Raw genomic sequence first — 17,352 nt, forward strand, 5'->3', positions numbered from 1 at the left:
TGGTATAGTGAAACACTACTTGTAAAGTTCCATAATTATTTTGGAAGTGATTATGTGAAAAATCTAATTAACCTATTTTAACAGGTTTTGGCAAATGCTGCCCATTTAATTGTCTTAATAAGATTATTTGGTTACTTTACTGGGCTGATGCAACTGCTGTCATCCAGGGTGCCACGGAGGTGAAACGAGAGCCTTGCTCCCCMGCCCTTTTCAGCATCCTCAGCTCTGCTGTGCGAAAAGCCAGTTTGGACTGAGCACTGACCACTTCTCAGCAAGCCTGGCTGCGAGGAGCCTTCAGGCCTCACCATCTTGAGCATACCAGCAGGGACCAGGAGTCCCCATGCAGTTTTTGGTGCTTCACAGTGGGGCTTTTAAATGGGCAACAATCCCCGAGTGCTGCAAAAGCCCCACCATTTTGGTTTCCACCCTTGCAAATTAGGAATATCTGCACATTCAAGCCAGTACTGTTACTATAAAATGTGACATTAGACAGAAACAATGATGAATAATCACTTCTATTAAGCCAAATCTATCTTCTRTTAACCCAAATGGCATTCACTGTCTGTTGCAGGTGCAACTAAACCAGTCCAAAACGTTTGTATTAGGTATTGCAGGCTATGTCTTGAATTTGAATTTTCCCTCTAACATGCCTTTGATCCTCACATTATGCACAGAGGTTTTGCAGGACTGATTTACACTACGAGAATAAGAACTAATACAGGCTGTTTTGAGGTAGTGCTGCTGTGTTTGTTACTTGTTTGGTTTCTTTTAAGAACATGTCAAACAATAAATCTAATAACAGTCCTTTCAATACCGACAAGACTTTTGAAAAAGTCTAACAATCTTCATCACAGAAGGGCATCTGGTCACTTTTAAACTGAACACTGACAACACTTGGCACTGGATTAAACACATCATTTGGTGTATTTTCTGTAGAATATTGCATTCATATTGCATTGAATGCAATAGAATACTGCATTGTATCTCACATAGATACAACTTTCATAAATAAAACAAAAGTTTCTGAGATAGTGTTGGGGAAGGGCAAAAGTGTGCTGCTAGTGCAAATAGTAACGAGATTCGACTTTTACATGCAAGAGAGAGACAACAGTAGGATATTCCTGTCATTATGTCTGTAGGATTGTATTTTGGCAACCACAATTTAGAGAAGAGAGTAAGCCTCTATGCAAATGTCAGTGACTGAGCTAATTACTGCATAAACAAAATKAAGGTTTCTTTATTTCTATTATCAAAACTGCCTAAGCCGCATCCACATATTGACTTTTAGTTACACAAATTCTAAACGTYAGCCACTGTGGATTTCCTGATTCCTGGATTTATCTGTTGCTATAATTAATGTTAGCACTGATAAATAAACTGGTATATTATTAAGACATTTCCTTTAAAAAGAAAGGATATTTCTTACTAAATTATAATTATTAGAAAGCAGCTTACATTTTGATTTAAGTTAGATAATATAKTTTTTCATAAAAGATGCCCTTGAAATAAAAATATACTTGAAAAAAATATATATATGTATACACACACAYGCATACATACATACATTTGCCAACTTCATGAAATTTCTATTTAAGCTCTTTCAAAGCAATGGTAAAATGMTAAGAAATAATTCCCTWACAGTAAAATATATTTTGTAGTACCTTCACACTTTGCCATTCTCTTTTCCTTTCTCCTTTTATATATTCAAAGTTGACTTCCTCCTGAATAAAGACAAAATAATCCTGCTCAGTCAATCTTTTTTCGATTATTTAGAGTCTTTTATGGTCCAATTTCAGGTACTACATTATTGTATAATCCCTTCAAGACCGCATGATTTAATTTATTAGTCACACACAAAATATATYACCACAAACTGTGGACAATAAAATTTTATCAAATAATGAAACCAGGTTAAATAACTATTCTCCAAGAAGAATGCAGTTGATTACCTGGAGAGGTCAAAATCAAAAATAAAAGTATATTCATACAAGAACCCCGTACTTGATTTCTCTTTTTAATTCAACATAATTTTTAAATGCTAGTGACAGTAAAGAATTGCTTTCAAATACCTGGGTTGTATTTTTGGAACAAAAGTGGACTGCAGACAGAATTTAAAGCCCCAGTACACACACTAAATGAGCCATTAATTCAGGATTAGGCCAACCATTCCTCTTGTTAACTTTATCCTGAATTTGGGGGTCTGGCGATGTACYCTTTCAGGTTTTGGGTAAACTGCAGTATAAAAATGATGAAATCTATCCCAGAAAAAATAAATAAATAAAAGGAAAAAAATCAATCATTTGGATGTCATTCTAAGAGAAGGAGAAAGGAGCTACCAGAGGGACTACGGCAGTGCCCAAATCTCCAGTCCAAGTGATTCTTGCTTCCTGCACTGGGATGACGAGGACAGCCAGGATAGTAACACAGTGAACCTGCACAGCGCCTGACTCCCACAGAGTTCACCTCCAGAGGCAGGAATTCCATCGGACCTGGTAGCTGCTGCTTCCTTCAGATAGCACTGCGGGAGGAGAGAGAGGGGAGACGCAAGAGGGAAGGCTTCTCTGGAGTGCTAAGACTGTCCAATATCTGCTTTAAAGGTTTTTGTTCTCGTTTTTGAAAAAAGACACCCAGTAATTGTGTTGTGCCTTCATGGCGATAAGCACAGTGGGCAGAAGTTAGAGCTGAGAGATGAAGAAAATATGGAGGAATATGAAGGTGGGAAGAAAACAAAGATGAAGGAAAGGGGTTTCAGGACAGGTGAAGTCTGCCAAGATTCCTATGAATCACCTTTTTTAGCTCACCACAGGGAAAACTAGAGAGCTTGTGTTTAAAAATTTGGGTTTGCGAACTTACCAAAGACAGAAGAGGAAGTCAACCTAAAAAAATGGACTCAGGACTGTGGAATTTGCAGGCTTTGGGTCCCACCTACTATCCCTATTCTCGTGCTCTGAACGGCAGCTTCTAGCAGGAGATGGCTATGTGTGGCAGGGCTTTTTTATCGGTGATTCTGCTGAGATTTTACCCTTGAGAGGAATGGCTGAACAGTTCAGGAAAGACCACAGACCCTTGGCACACAGCTCAATAATTCTGTCCTGCTGGAGTCGCAAAGGGTTTGATAAGAATTCACCAAACACGCAGGAGGGCTTTGTGCCAGGCTATAAATACACTCTAGAAACTTAAAACCATTCCAAATCCAGCCTTAATTTTTACAAGGATGGATAGCAGAACAGCCCTTATTATAACATTATTTTCCTCTTGTCCTGAAGTGCTTAAGACAGAATATTCATATTCTTTCCTCCTGAAAGCATTATATGCTGCAGAAGTAGGTGAGATTACTTTCCCCACATATGTTGCTACCTAAACTAAATTGCCTATGATTAATCACTACCACCTTTCTTCTGGTGTTAATTAAAAAAAATGAGAGGAAAGTGCAAAGAAAGGAATATTAATTTCAAGTAAAAAATATTAATTTCAAGTGGAGATGCTGTTAAGGAGAAAAGTGAAATAGTTCTTGGATCCATTAAATAACTGACATGTTAATCACCTAAATTCTAAAGGTAATTGCCAGATAAAATTAAAGTGCTACTAGCAGTCATTTTGAACAATTTCTATAAAAGAGAAAAAAAATAAAAAGGTGAAGTGTCAGCAGCTAGGAAGAATGTCAGTTATGGTGTCAATCATGGAAAAGAAAAAAAGAGCTCAAAAAGATGAGGAATTCCAGAGAATTTACATGGATCCTGTCCAGGATAGAATACTGTAATGGTATTGGTATATAATTATTCAAATGGAAGATAACAAACAGAAATTTCAGTAGTAAAATGTAAAAMGTAAAAGGATGCCCTCAGAAATGCTCCAGAGATGATCAAATTTTTTGAAAACAATGACAGAAAGATCTAAYTTTATTCTTGCATCATTCATTAATTCATTAGAAAAAAATATTAAGACTTTTCAGCAAATGCTGATCTCACAAAATATCTTTTTAAATTTTTTTTTTTTTTTTAACTCAGAGTGATCCCATACCATCTCACCCTCATATCTGCTTTTCCAGGCTAGGTTCATTTTTTGTTTTATTCTTTTCCTGTGTTCTCTGCCTGAACTCTTGCTCCCTTGTCTCCTTGGCCTGCCCCCACCATACTGTAACTCCCAGTCACTCTCAAATCCTCCTTGTCAACGTTCAAAGTCCTTTCTCCTTGAGATAGCTTTGCCAGAGGACACTCTCGAGTGTGATAATACTTATTAATAAGCCACTGCTATCTTTTTTTTTTGCCAAAAAGACAAGGAGTGTCTCAAGGTCTTCTGGAAGGTTCTAGGTTTCACCCTGACATGTCCAAGTGAAATGTGAAAAGTTGCCTGTAAATCTAATCAGTGAGACCTTTTTTTTTTTTTTTCTTAAAGAATATGCATTTTTTAATAGTCTAGCCAAATAAAAGTAAGAGACCTTCTAATAGAGATTTAGAGTTATAAAACGAAGATAAATGGCTTAGAATTTAAAATTTAGATTAGACATCAGGAAGAGGTTTTTAACAGTGGACACCACTGTATAATAGAATAAATTGCTTAGAGAAGGGCCTCCAGCTCTCTCATTAATGACTTCCCTGAGCAGGTGAGATTAAGTGTGCTTGTGGGAACAGAGAAAAAGAAAACTATGATGTGTAAACAATAAGCTAGATAGAACATCTATTTCATTTTCAGTCTGAAGGTTGAAGGCTATAGTTCAGCCAAGCTCACTGAAGTCAGTRAAAGTTTTGCCAACATTTAAAAAGCAGAGAGACATATTTCCTGTTTTCTGCACAGATTTTTCACCTTCTCTTTTTCCTCTTGCATTTCTTACTGCCAATATGAAAYAATCAGTGTTTTGCTGAAATGTCATGCATGAAAGAAAGAACACAAAATCACATGAAGTTAATGGAAATAGGAGAAAGAAGATTTTCATCATCTCTGTTATAAATTATTCTATTCTTTGTYTAACTATTGTGGAAGTCATTTTTGCCACGTCTGTCCATGGCTCAGAGTTCACCACTAAGCTGAAACAGCACAACCCAGAATTTTTATTTTGACCTGTGCATATGAGAAGATCACTTCACTTGCTTTATTTTTAAAATTTACCCTAATGGTTGCAAAGTAGCGCATGGMACTCCAGCCAACCATAAGAGAAGATTCTTCTAATATTTCTATTCATAGACTCTGAAACACTTGTTGGGAGAGGGAAAATTATACACCCATTCAACAGTCTTCAGCTAACCTTTCTGTTTGTAATTCCACAGTCCTTGACAGTCACTGGTGCTTCTATTAGTTATTTTTTTTATCTATCTTTTTAATGGCTAAGTAAACAAAACTGAATTCTATCAATTTCCTCTATCTCTTATCCCTGCACTCTGTTTTTCTGTGTATTAGATTAAAAGCTAATATAGGACAGCTAATGTATGCCTTTCCATGTGCTTATGAAGCACTGTACAATCTGGCTGCAGTCCTGACAGAAGGTTTTTACTTGCTACTGCAATAACAACGCCAGGAAGGTGTTCAAAAGGTTTAGTATATAATTCTCAGGTTGGAAGATCAGTTTCAGTTCCAGAAACCTTAACTGGAAAACTGCAACTCTGCTTCTGAGGTCAGAGCTGGGCAGTTTCTTTATAGATATATCCAGGCATAAAAACTAAGATGATCTACATTTTCCTAGAAAATCTCTCAGCTCAACACATGTCTTTCCAGGAAATATCTGAACTGCTGGAAAACTTGTTCTATTTTCCTTAGCCTAATTGTGTCAATTTGGAGCCCAGAATAAACATAACCTAGTCATAAACCATCCCATGACATCCACTTACAYTGCACTCTTGATAATCAACTTGCAAATCCTCAGAGGAAAATGCAGAAAATGTTTCAAATCATTTTACAGATCACTAGCCAGAGCGATCCCTATTGGCTCTACATCTGAAAAAGCTCACACAGGCATATTGTTTCTTCCAAAGTCAATGTTAATATGCATACACAGAAGAGGTGCCAAGCTTTTTGAACGAGAACAGTGTACAAAGAATTCACTGTTTCTAGTGAATCTATTCACATCTTCAGAGAAGTCCACAATCGTAACTGTGGAAGACAAATCAAGTAATCCCTGGTTTTCCTGAGATGATTCAGTTCCACGAGACATATTAATGTGAGGAGTCCGCTGGCAGCATTTTAATCTCTAAGCATGAAATTTGGAAATACAATTTTKATCAAAGGGCACTTTAAATATATAAGTTGACATTTTTGTATTCCATTTATGTGAAATCAAGGATTTCTGCTCTCAGTGGTGTTGATAAAAATATTGCTCTTGAAGAAATATATAAATAGATAAGTGTCACTAGCTGCTAAATCTGTTATTTCAATGCAAGTATAATGGTGGTTGTACCCTAGAGGATAAAAGGTTATGTGAGTATGAAAGGTTATCCTTTCTTCACTTTACAGAACATACTGCACATTTTCAGAGAATGCTATCTACTGTCATTACAGGCAATCAACATCAGCTAACACTCTTCCGTTTTCCAAATAGAATGTAATCTGTCCAGTCCTGCTGATATTATACAAGATTGAGAAATAAGAGGAGCAATATTTAAACAAGATTTTGCTCTTCGTAGTTAATTCTCAGGGTAACTAGCCTCTCCACGTTTTTGCCTTTGTAAAACACATGCTATGACTGTTAACAGAAAACAGTAATGGTCTATTATCTCCTTAAAGTATTAACAAGTGGCAAAATAATAAATATAACAATGAATTATGTAAAAGCACAAAATCCAATGACCTGCTAAATACCATATAAATATAATAAAAGAATTACAAGTCCAGGTCACATAAAGGAATATTCAGTATATGAATATGATCTTCCTTTTCCACAGTAACTTAGGACAACACAATTATCTGAGGGAAACTATAATATGGGAGCAAACTGCCTTTTCCATCCTTGATATGTCTGAGCTAAAAGTATTATTATTCATTCTTTCTTCCTGTTGGCTCTTAAACTGTATCTTCAAAAGCAGTTTTTGAACCTTAAACTCTTTAAACCCTATTTATTTTATTTATTGACTGGGATACTGCATACTTAGCATTATATCAAGTTATGGCATATACTTTTTTTTTTTTTTTTTTTTTTTTTTTTTTTTTTTTTTTTTTTTTTTTTTTTTTTTTTTTTTTGCTAGTGTTCAACTGTGTCTTGTACTTTCTCTTGTACCTTTCAGGAGAATATACAAGCATTTGATCTGAATACTCTTCCTGTATTTTTTTTTTGTCTGTAACTGAAACATGACAATTTACTCAGTGGAGCTGTAAGAAACAGTCTAACAAATGATTTTCAGGGCTTTTCTTCTATGTCAGCAGTTTGCAAACAGTCTTTCAAATTTGATTAAAATGTTATTTCCCCACTGGCCTGAGGATAATAAAATGAAGCACATCTGTATTTAATATTTTTTCCCTTCAGAAAATCCTTCAGAGTGCATGTGGAAAAACAAGGACCTCTGCTAGTGACCAGGTACTCCAGACTCCTCTTACTACTGAAGTTTTTTAATAGAAACCTGTTATTGCATTGAAACTAACCAAAAAAGTTAGRGTTATTTTTGTATTTATAGGATGCTTAGCAAACATAAAAGTATAGCAGATTATGTTGCTGTTTTTTCTTTTCAAATTGCTTTACCACAACAGTACAATTGTTTGCTATTAAGAACCAAACTTGAACTATGTGTACCGTTTTCTATCTTGATAAGCATACTGCATGGGGAGAAACCCCACTGATTACACTGGCCTTTTTCTCAAGTACAAAAGAAACAGCACTTCATAATACTTGGTCTTTGGGTCAATTCCTGTTAATCAAGAGAGATCTTTAAGCATCAGTTTATCATAGCTAACTCTATGATCAGGTTCATGAGCAAACCTAACCCACTGCTTAAACAAAGAATGAAGAAATTAGTCTACATATGACATTGCTTAGAGTGGACTTTCACTGATGCAGCTGTGTTCAGTTCTATCTATTAACACAAGAAAGTAGAGACCAAATTCATCCTCGCTATGATGCAACCTTAAAGAAGCAAGAGACGTTTCTGAGAATCACGGCGTGATGTCCCTCCCCAAGGATCCACCAGGCTCAGTGCTATCCAGTTCTGTAGCTCCTGGCAGGAAAGCTGGGCTACCTGATCACTGTGACAGGTCCTGCAATGAGTAGCGAAAGCCATGCTTGCATAACGTGATATCAAGATACAAGTCCCAAAACATCCACCAGAGACTAAAGCAATCTAGATTAATATTTTCTGACCATAGACATACAGAAGAAGAAATTATAATCATATCTTTTAAAAAATTCGAATTTATGTGGTGTTCATATTTAAACGCAGCTCATCATTTTTTTTCAGCTCTTGTGATGTCATTTAGTACATCGTAACAAAGTTTTCTGTCAGGCTTCACCCTCTGAAAACAATTTATAGAAGTATGACCACRGAAGATGTTCTTAATATCTTCTGAACATCAAGGTGACCCTCTCTCCAACAATAATCATGTAAACTAGAGGATTAGGGCAATTTTTATTTAATAATTTCTGCAAACAAAAGATTGTGAATGCTTCTATTATGCTTTGATTTTTTTGTTTTGTTTTGTTTTTTGTTTTAGCTAGCTAGCTAGCTAGTTAGTTTAAAACAGTGAGGAAGGCAGCTTTGCCATGGGACCAACTAAGGTCAATAGAAGATGTTGGGAAGACCCCATGATCTAAAAAACCTCCATGGTGCAACAAACAATCCATGAATTTTAGGAAAAGACACAACATACCCCTAATATAATGAATCTGAAAATGAACAGTTCCTTAGGGAATAGTATAGAAATTTATTCAGGAAAATACAGGTAAGATTTGTCATTATTATTTTTGATAGATAAGTATAATTTCAGATTATTAAATTAAAAAAAAAAGATGTTTTCAAAACCTCCATAGTGTCTAAGTATTTGATAAGTGTAAAATGTACTGGATGTCCCTGTGAGAACTAAAAGGTAAACCTAATGGAGATACTGCTGAGAATAGGTAAGAGCTAAAGTATATGTGATCACTAAGGGAAAGGAGGAACCAGATTGTACTGTGTTAGTTTTATAGACAGAAATTAGACTAGCAATCTTTTAGCCAAAAGGGATATATAAAACAAAGTTTATCCTTCTAGTGTGCTCCTAGCAGTCTAAAATCAGAAACAGTACTTACCTCTTTTCAGCTCAGAAACTTATGGGTGTATAAGGATTAAATAGTTGGATTTCATCACAGCTATATGATTAGCATCTAACAGGGAGGTCAGCTRCATCTCCAACGTGGGGAAACATCTCTTTTCACCTGAATTAGTATTTCAGTGAAGCCAGTCATAACAAAGAAAGAGATTTAAAAATCCCACTGTCCTGCTCTGAATGCATGGAAGAAACATAACAATAAGATACTCCAGGAAGAAAAGAGGAAAAAAAAAGCTGCTCCAAGAATGGGGGTGGAACTCTTATGATTTAGATCCCTACAAGTATACGACCAAATGTCATATGTTTTCAGCATAGTCAAGTAATTAAGCACAAAAGCTGCTTTTCATCTGCAGTGTAGAATATGCTCACTAAGAAATCTGGAAGTTATGTTTGGACAATACTGACTCAGAGAAATTAAATTCTTTCCTTCATGTATTGTATTGTGGCTTTGCTTCATGGATACAAATAACCATAAGGCAAAACAGTTTAAATCAACAAGTCAAAGTGAAGTGCAATGATCTACATTCAAGACATAATATTTTTGATTTCTGCAGAATACATCAATTCAAGTCTTATCTTTTAAAACATAATAACCTTGTCTGAATGAGACTGTACTACTGAGYACAATGAGAATAGGGCTGGGCATAGGGTGTCTGGTTTCCTAAACAGATTAAAGAGTCATAGATCCAAAATTGGTATAAAGTGGAATATGTCCTTTCCTCCCTCCTAATTTTATGAGCAGTTCTGAAAAGTATGGATTTTACTAGAGGTAAAAACTGAATTCCATTTACTCCTGCCTTTGCTGACCTTCTTGTCTAGTAATTGCATCACTAATGAATTAAATGTTTGAGCATATTCCCAGAGCAATTATTTTAGCCTTTCCTGTACCCAGATTCAGTTTAGTACACAACAAGCACAGCTTTCTGTAAGGTTACTTCTGATGTGGGATGCAATCATTTATAGATTCATAACATGCTTGTTTTCTTAACAATCTGAACCTGAATAATTAAATTGTATGTATTACTTTACTCTCACGTAATGTAGCCACATACTGGTCAGCAGATATCTGAGCACAGCGGTAATGTAATACCACATGTACTTTGACCAAAACCTGTTTTAATTATTTTAATAGCTGAAATCACAGTTGCATAATTAGGTATTAAGGAGGAGACATGACTAAATGCCAGCTTTAAATCATATTAACAAAGTAAGCTTTCTGCTAAAAATACCATCTAATATCGATGGTATTATTCAAAATGTAGTTTTTAAGCCTAAYAAACTATATCTAGAAGACATATCAGGTTCACTAGATTATCATAGAAGAATAGAAGGATCAGTAAATGATATTATGTGAATAATATAGCATCCAAGGCCAGTAGCGTGAAGATACGTGGGTACTGAATACTGATTCTTGACATGCCTAATTTGTGTGGGTCTTGCTACTTACAGGAATATTTAGCCTGATACATGGGGAAAGTTAGGTGGTGTTTTCAGAAATAAGCTGATGGGGCAGTCACCTGTCTAGAAGGAAAATAAGAAGGTAATGAAAAAAGACAGGGGTAATCATTTAAGCACAAAGCCTGCCTTGGCATCTGAGCAATATTGCAGATTCAGATGCCTGCAGTTACAGTCTCCAGCTGCTTGTCATCACCACCTCCTACTGGTCTGTGGGTCTTCTTGTGGAGAGGTGACAAAAGAGGTTGAGCTCTCTACAGCTACCTATCATCAAACACAAGTTGATAAGGTTAAGTAGTTTAAATAGTGGTTCTTTGCTAACATAGCTAGTTTGGGTTAGTAAGAACCAAAGACAGAAACACAGAAATAGGAAGGCCCGTTCGTCCAAGCTGGCCAGGAGGTGCTGTCAAGCAACTACAGGTAAGCAAGCAGGTAGTAATCTCTTCCTTGAGAGCACTTGTTTGCAGAAGATGCAGCTAAGCTCTGTAGGAAAATACAGGMACCTCCAAGTCCATGAAAAAAACCCTTAGCAGATAATCTCCCATTTAAAGTTACTTGGTGTCCAAAACCTGGTCATGATATTCGACTGAATACCAGTCATAAATATCTACATCCAAATGCGTTGTTCAGAGTCCCAGTGGAGTTAACGAAGGAAAGGAGACACTAGTGCAGCACAGTTTCCCCTCATCTAACGGTAGGTATCTAACATAGGTCAGATTAATCTCGTTCTAAAAGTTCCTGTTTCTTTCTCTCCCTACACAAAAAGCCTTGCTTGATTTGCACTGATATAGTATCCATCTTGGACATATCTAGAGAGATTAATCCTAACCTTTATGTTCTTAYATCTAAGCACAATGAAAAGCCAGATTTACAGTACTTTACTAAGGCTAGTCATATCTACGCACACATTCAGTCCCCTGAGACTGTTTCTCTTTTTTATTCAGTACTTGTATAACGTAAAAGGCATGAGCAGGTCTGGGACCTGAAAGCTACATCTATATTAATAATTAAATGCATCTGAGACCTTTCCCTGGCACTGTTCAATTTACTAGTATAGATGTAGCCTAGGAGTCTTCTGCTTGCTCCCTAGACCCTAAGCTGTGGATTTAGGATTCTCTTCTGAATGAAATCCATATTGTATTCCTGTTTGTCATGCAAACTTTCTTGGGGAAGAGGGAGCAGACATACTAAGTACTTTTTTTTGCTTAGTGGCTAAGAAATTTCTGGAACCCGTGAATTTACATTTCATCTTGCTAAAGTGGACTTAAGATTGAGATGCTAGAGTACTTGCCCAGGAAATGAGCTACCATACAACTATAGTTATGTTTTAAGAAGAAACATAAAACAGTGTCAAGCTCTGAAATAGATGCTCTGGTCCAGAGGAAAGTCAGAATTTCAGATACGTTCATTTTTTTTCTTTCATGATTCTATCAATTGATTCATGTTTCACAGTGCCTAACATGCTAATACTCTTTAATTCTTTCTATAAAAGATTAAGGCAACTATCTCCCCATAATGAAGCCTGCTCAGGGAACATAATTTGTGGATATTGCAATCTTGAGCATCCAAGTATCTGAGTTTCTTTCTGAATCTCTTTTTAACCCCTAAAATAAGGTTTATAGATTCCACTTTGGAGGATAAGAGACCAAGAAGCAAGAGAAATACAGTATCCTGGGTCGAAGTGTTTCTGTTCTTGATCTGAGGATGAGGAGGAATCTTCCCTTTGAATCTTATTTTCACTGTTTTTTTTTTCCCCCAACAGACAGGCTTTGAAGGATCCCACTTCAGAAATATTAGATGCTTAAAGTGTTATCAGGCCTCTAGCAATATTTTTAAAACCAGCTGCCAAATTCTAAAAGAGTGAGGACATAGAAATATGTTCTTGAATATCCTGTTAAGTGTGTACCTAGTTGCCTTCATTTACTTACAAATCTGTTACTACTYTCCCTAAATCACTCTTGAAAGTGGGACTTAGGTGTTTTGAGAATTTTATCCACTAGGTTTCTATATCTTATGTTTCTTGTAAATTTGATCATTTTACAATTTTCAAAAGATATGGGTACTATAAGGCCAGCAATCTTATTGTAGGAAGTTCTATGGAACTGATATGTATCAGACATAGGCCAGAAAAGATCAGAATCATAGAATCAYAGATCAGAATTTTTCTAATTCTGTAGTGACCTCATCCTGACACTATTATTCACATAAAAATATCTTAAATTTCAAATAGCTGTGCTGACCTTGCTGTGCTACTCAGAGTTAATTCCTATTCAGTATAAGAGTGATGACATTTAGACTTCTAAATCTAAAAACAGAGAGGAAGAAATTGTGCCACGTGTACTCAAGTAGCACTTTAATCTTGCTTCAAAAATAGTTGTAATAATATCAGTGAGAACACATATATTATTCTTTGTTGGGAGGGATTCCTTCATAAGCCTATCAATCTGAAAAAGCACATTTGTTTCTGGGCAATTTTGAATATGAGCAGCTACCACAGCTAGTTACTGTTGCAATATAAATCTGTACTGTAAATTTTAAATAGGTTTTGAATTGGAACCTAATATTAAAAATATACAAAAACATGAATGGAAAACACTGAAAATTCAGTTCTGTTTTTAATTGATGCCTGGTATTAAAATCACACAAAAGCAGGAAGAAATATGACTGGAAAACACAGTCAAAAAATCAATCTTGTTTTAAATTTATGACTGCCAAATGCAGCATGAATGATTGGCCATTTTTTACAATTTCTTCCTAGCTGTACAACACTCAGACTTCTAAATTAGACCCTTTTTGGCAAATCAATAACCATTTACATTTGGAAGACAGTAGTCCCCATCAAAAGAGTCCAGCTTGTGGGAAAGTAATTGCTCTTAATGCAGAAGAGAACAAGAAATCAAATCATTAAAAGAAAGATGTATTAATGAGTTCATTTTCCACAGCTTCATGGATAAGCGGGAAACATAAAGGCTCAGTGTAACATTGTAATAACCAGTTGTATCATGAAAGAGACATATTCTTAGTCCTTCTGACTCAAAAATAACACAAGGTTTGACATTATTCTAATAAAAAAAAAATAATTAAAAAAACAGCCCAGTCTGTTCCAGTCCCTGGAAACACTAAGGCTTTTGGCATTGTTGCTATCTCTAGAGTCTGGAAAGATCCTTTTTGAATCACTGTCAACTGGGAACAGTAAATGTTTACTGATTTCCAGCTATGGTATAATATTTTACTTTCAAGTCATTTTTTTTATTTTATTTTTCCACACAAAATGTTGAATTCTTTAGCACTAACATTTACTTTTTCACAAAACATATTTTTCTTGATTAGCATTTCAAAACTCTAAAATATAGCTTCARCATCTAGGAAATTTAGCAAAATAACTTTTAACTATTACAGAGGGGCTTTTTTTTTCCTTTAATAAATGCGTACAGCTATTCACGTTTCCATATTAACCAATAAAACGCTAGATGCATATCATATTGTGCTGTATTTTATTGATTAGCTACAGAATGGAAGTTTTGAATAAGGAACAGAAGTCGTTTTAATCTCTAAAGATCTAATTCTAGATATAATGACAGCTGTATATTTTCTTCCTGAACATTTAGATGAATTTAGCTGGACATAATTTTATAGTCATACTGAATSTCACTAAACATGGGATACTGACAAGAAGATGCAGTGTACGGTCTCTAGTGAAAACAAGCATGGAAAGTGGACTTCATTTTATTAGATGATGTCGTATAAAACTGGTCACAGGTGTTTATCCAGYATTTTCTATAACTTTTTCCTAGTATGAAAATGAATGGAAAATGAAATAGCTTTTGGTGTGTCGCGGGGAATAAGGTTTTGGTTTTCATTGCTTCCTACTTTATGGAGATGTCTCTTGGCAGGCAGGAAATAGCGATATTTGATATGTTCAGGAATAACTAGTGTATGACAATAAAACAAAAAACAGGTTGACTTAACCTATTTATCCTCATAAGATGTCCGCCAGCTATATTTTGATTATGAAAAATCACACTAAAAACTAGACAATAAATATCTTCAAAGGAGATACTGCTTAAGAGGGAAATTGAACAAACCTTCCCAAAACTTTAGCTATAATGCGTCTTCTCTTGGTTTACAAAACAAATTCCCCAAGGAAACAACACTTTTAAAAAGTAATTACCAGAAAATATATAGGAATATAATATTTCCTTCTTCCTATGATCTTTATGGTAAACTTCCCTATGCCATTTTTATCAACATCTGGTAGGAAACAAAGATATCTGAATGGATAGCAAATTTCATGGCCAGGGCATTTTAGTTTATCCATTTCTAGTGGTCATCACATACAAAATAATATGCTAAAATAATGTAAATATTGATTATTTTATTAATTTATGATTGAAAATAAAACTCCTTAGCTTTTTTTTTATTATTATTATTTTATGTGAAGCAGTAGATCCCCAAAAAATCTTATAATTTCATAAGGCATTCAGGGTAGTGATAAAGAGCTCAGAAGATGTTTTCACATCCCTGTGAGCCAACATATGCTGTCACTTCCAGATATAATTATTTAATTTAAAAAACAATAGCTTTCAGTTAACACAGATTCATACAAGATGGCAATATTATTTCCACTCATCACCTCTTTTAATACATGTGTAGGAGTGGGAATGGTTATGAACAACTTATCTTTTCTTTTTAGATTTATTTAATATAGAAAGTTACTACTGACTGAGTTTTCAGTTCATAGATGAACTGAATGCTGCTTCAATAAAAAGAGCCAGAGTATCCAAATCCTAGGGTGCCATCCCACTGTCCCGGAGCCATGCAAAGAAAACACAAGAGTTAGAGTGACAAAAAAAACTTGTAAATGATTTTTTTCAAATGAGAAAAATGCAAGGCACTTATAAAGCCATTAGCAAAAGCCTTGCAAAGCTATTTCCCATTTGAATGCCAAGAAGAGTCCTCTCAGAAGCGTTTTTCTGGTGGACTGGAGTGTAAATCTCTAAAAATGGATTTATCTCTTCGTACAGCTTCCTGTTCTTCTCCTGGTCCACATATGGATATTCCATTGCCATGACTTACTCAATTGCTACATTGATTTATTTAGATYAGTGCTGACATCTATGAGTATTTCACTGTTTTAAAAATAGCAAATATAATGTCATTTGCTTTGCTAGATAGTTAAACTATACTCATGTAATTCATCATTATCACTGAGCTGCTCAGGTTGCACCAGACTGCACTCTGTCTTGCCAGGTGTTTGCATACAGCATATTCCAGCCATAGCTTTTTCTGTCTCCTTGACCCATATATAATCAACGTAGGGAACAGCAATGGGCACTGACAAAGAGCCACCATGCTGCACCAGCTGGATCCCACTTCCCTTGGCTTCAGTGTCCTAATGACATATTTAAAATGGTTTACTACAGTAAGAGCAAGGTTTTCTCTCTAAGTATATAAAATAAGTTTCACCAGAAACACTTGCTTCTTTCTTTCTTTCYTTTTTTAAACAGTATCATATATGTAGAGTACAAACAATAATATTCCAGGGAATTCACCCAACCACAGACGTTAGTCTCTAAAGCTGTCAGTCATATCTTTCATGAGCTGTGAAWTCTCATGCATACAAAATTTTCTGCTGACAGAAAGCCTGTGTCAACAGTCTTTAGCAACTGTATAGTTGTAGCTGTTAGAAGCTTTCTTGTGTTCTACTTTTAGTGTTAAATAATTTCCATTTCAAAATGGAATTAAATCTCTAAGCTATATTCTTCCTGCAGCAGTAGTTTTCAAGTAGTATTGTGCATTGCAAAAAACATAACATGCATTATTTATAGCTTACAACATTACTGCTTCCAAATGGTACTTTCTGAATCTAGGAGAGGACTCTCAGATGCCAAATAAGTATAGTTAATATCATCAGTAAACCCCGCTGCTCTTAAAATCTATAACTAGTATAAATATGCGCCATTGAAAAACTTATGTGGATGCCAGTCCTTTTAACGTTAGTATTTTCCAGAGGTCTGATGTTTCAGAGAAGTGGGTTTCTATTACAGAATAGATGAAGGAAAAAGTTCTGAACCCTCATAATAAGATTTGTTATTGAAGGACTGTAATAGTCTCCTACTTTTTACTGTATTTTGTATAAAAAATAGCACATGCTATGTTCTATACTTTTATGTAAGTGGTATACTGTTTTGAGGCCCATTCTTGGACTATACTTTTTCTTCTCTAGGCTGAATGCATACTTTCTAAATAACAGTGTGTTCAAATAGCCAGATGGAATCTACTTAAATGGGGCACATTTGCTGAAAAATCTGTTAAATAAGCAAAAGTTGTGAAAACATGTCTTTTTTAAAACAAAACACTACTTTAACCTTTTTCTGACATTGGCTACTTGTACGTTAGCACAATTCCAAATTTAATAATGCTGCTTTGGAGATAAGGAGCAGCAATTCATGCATAGATGAGAAATGAATTAAAAGCTAAATGGAGTGGAATATGAAACAACCAAGTTCAAAGACAAGTCTACTGCAGAACAGTTTCTCATCAAGATGCTTTTTGGATCACTTATCTCAGTCATCAGAGAATTGCACTGAATTCATCTTCATTGCCAGGTACAAAGGTAATATTTTGTTAGGTAGCTCAGACTGCCTCACCAAAAGCTGTCTGGTCAGCTAGAAT

The sequence above is a fragment of the Rhea americana genome, unplaced genomic scaffold (genome assembly GCF_003343005.1).
Source record: "Rhea americana isolate MKP2758 unplaced genomic scaffold, rheAme1 scaffold_0, whole genome shotgun sequence".
Taxonomy (NCBI): domain Eukaryota; kingdom Metazoa; phylum Chordata; class Aves; order Rheiformes; family Rheidae; genus Rhea; species Rhea americana.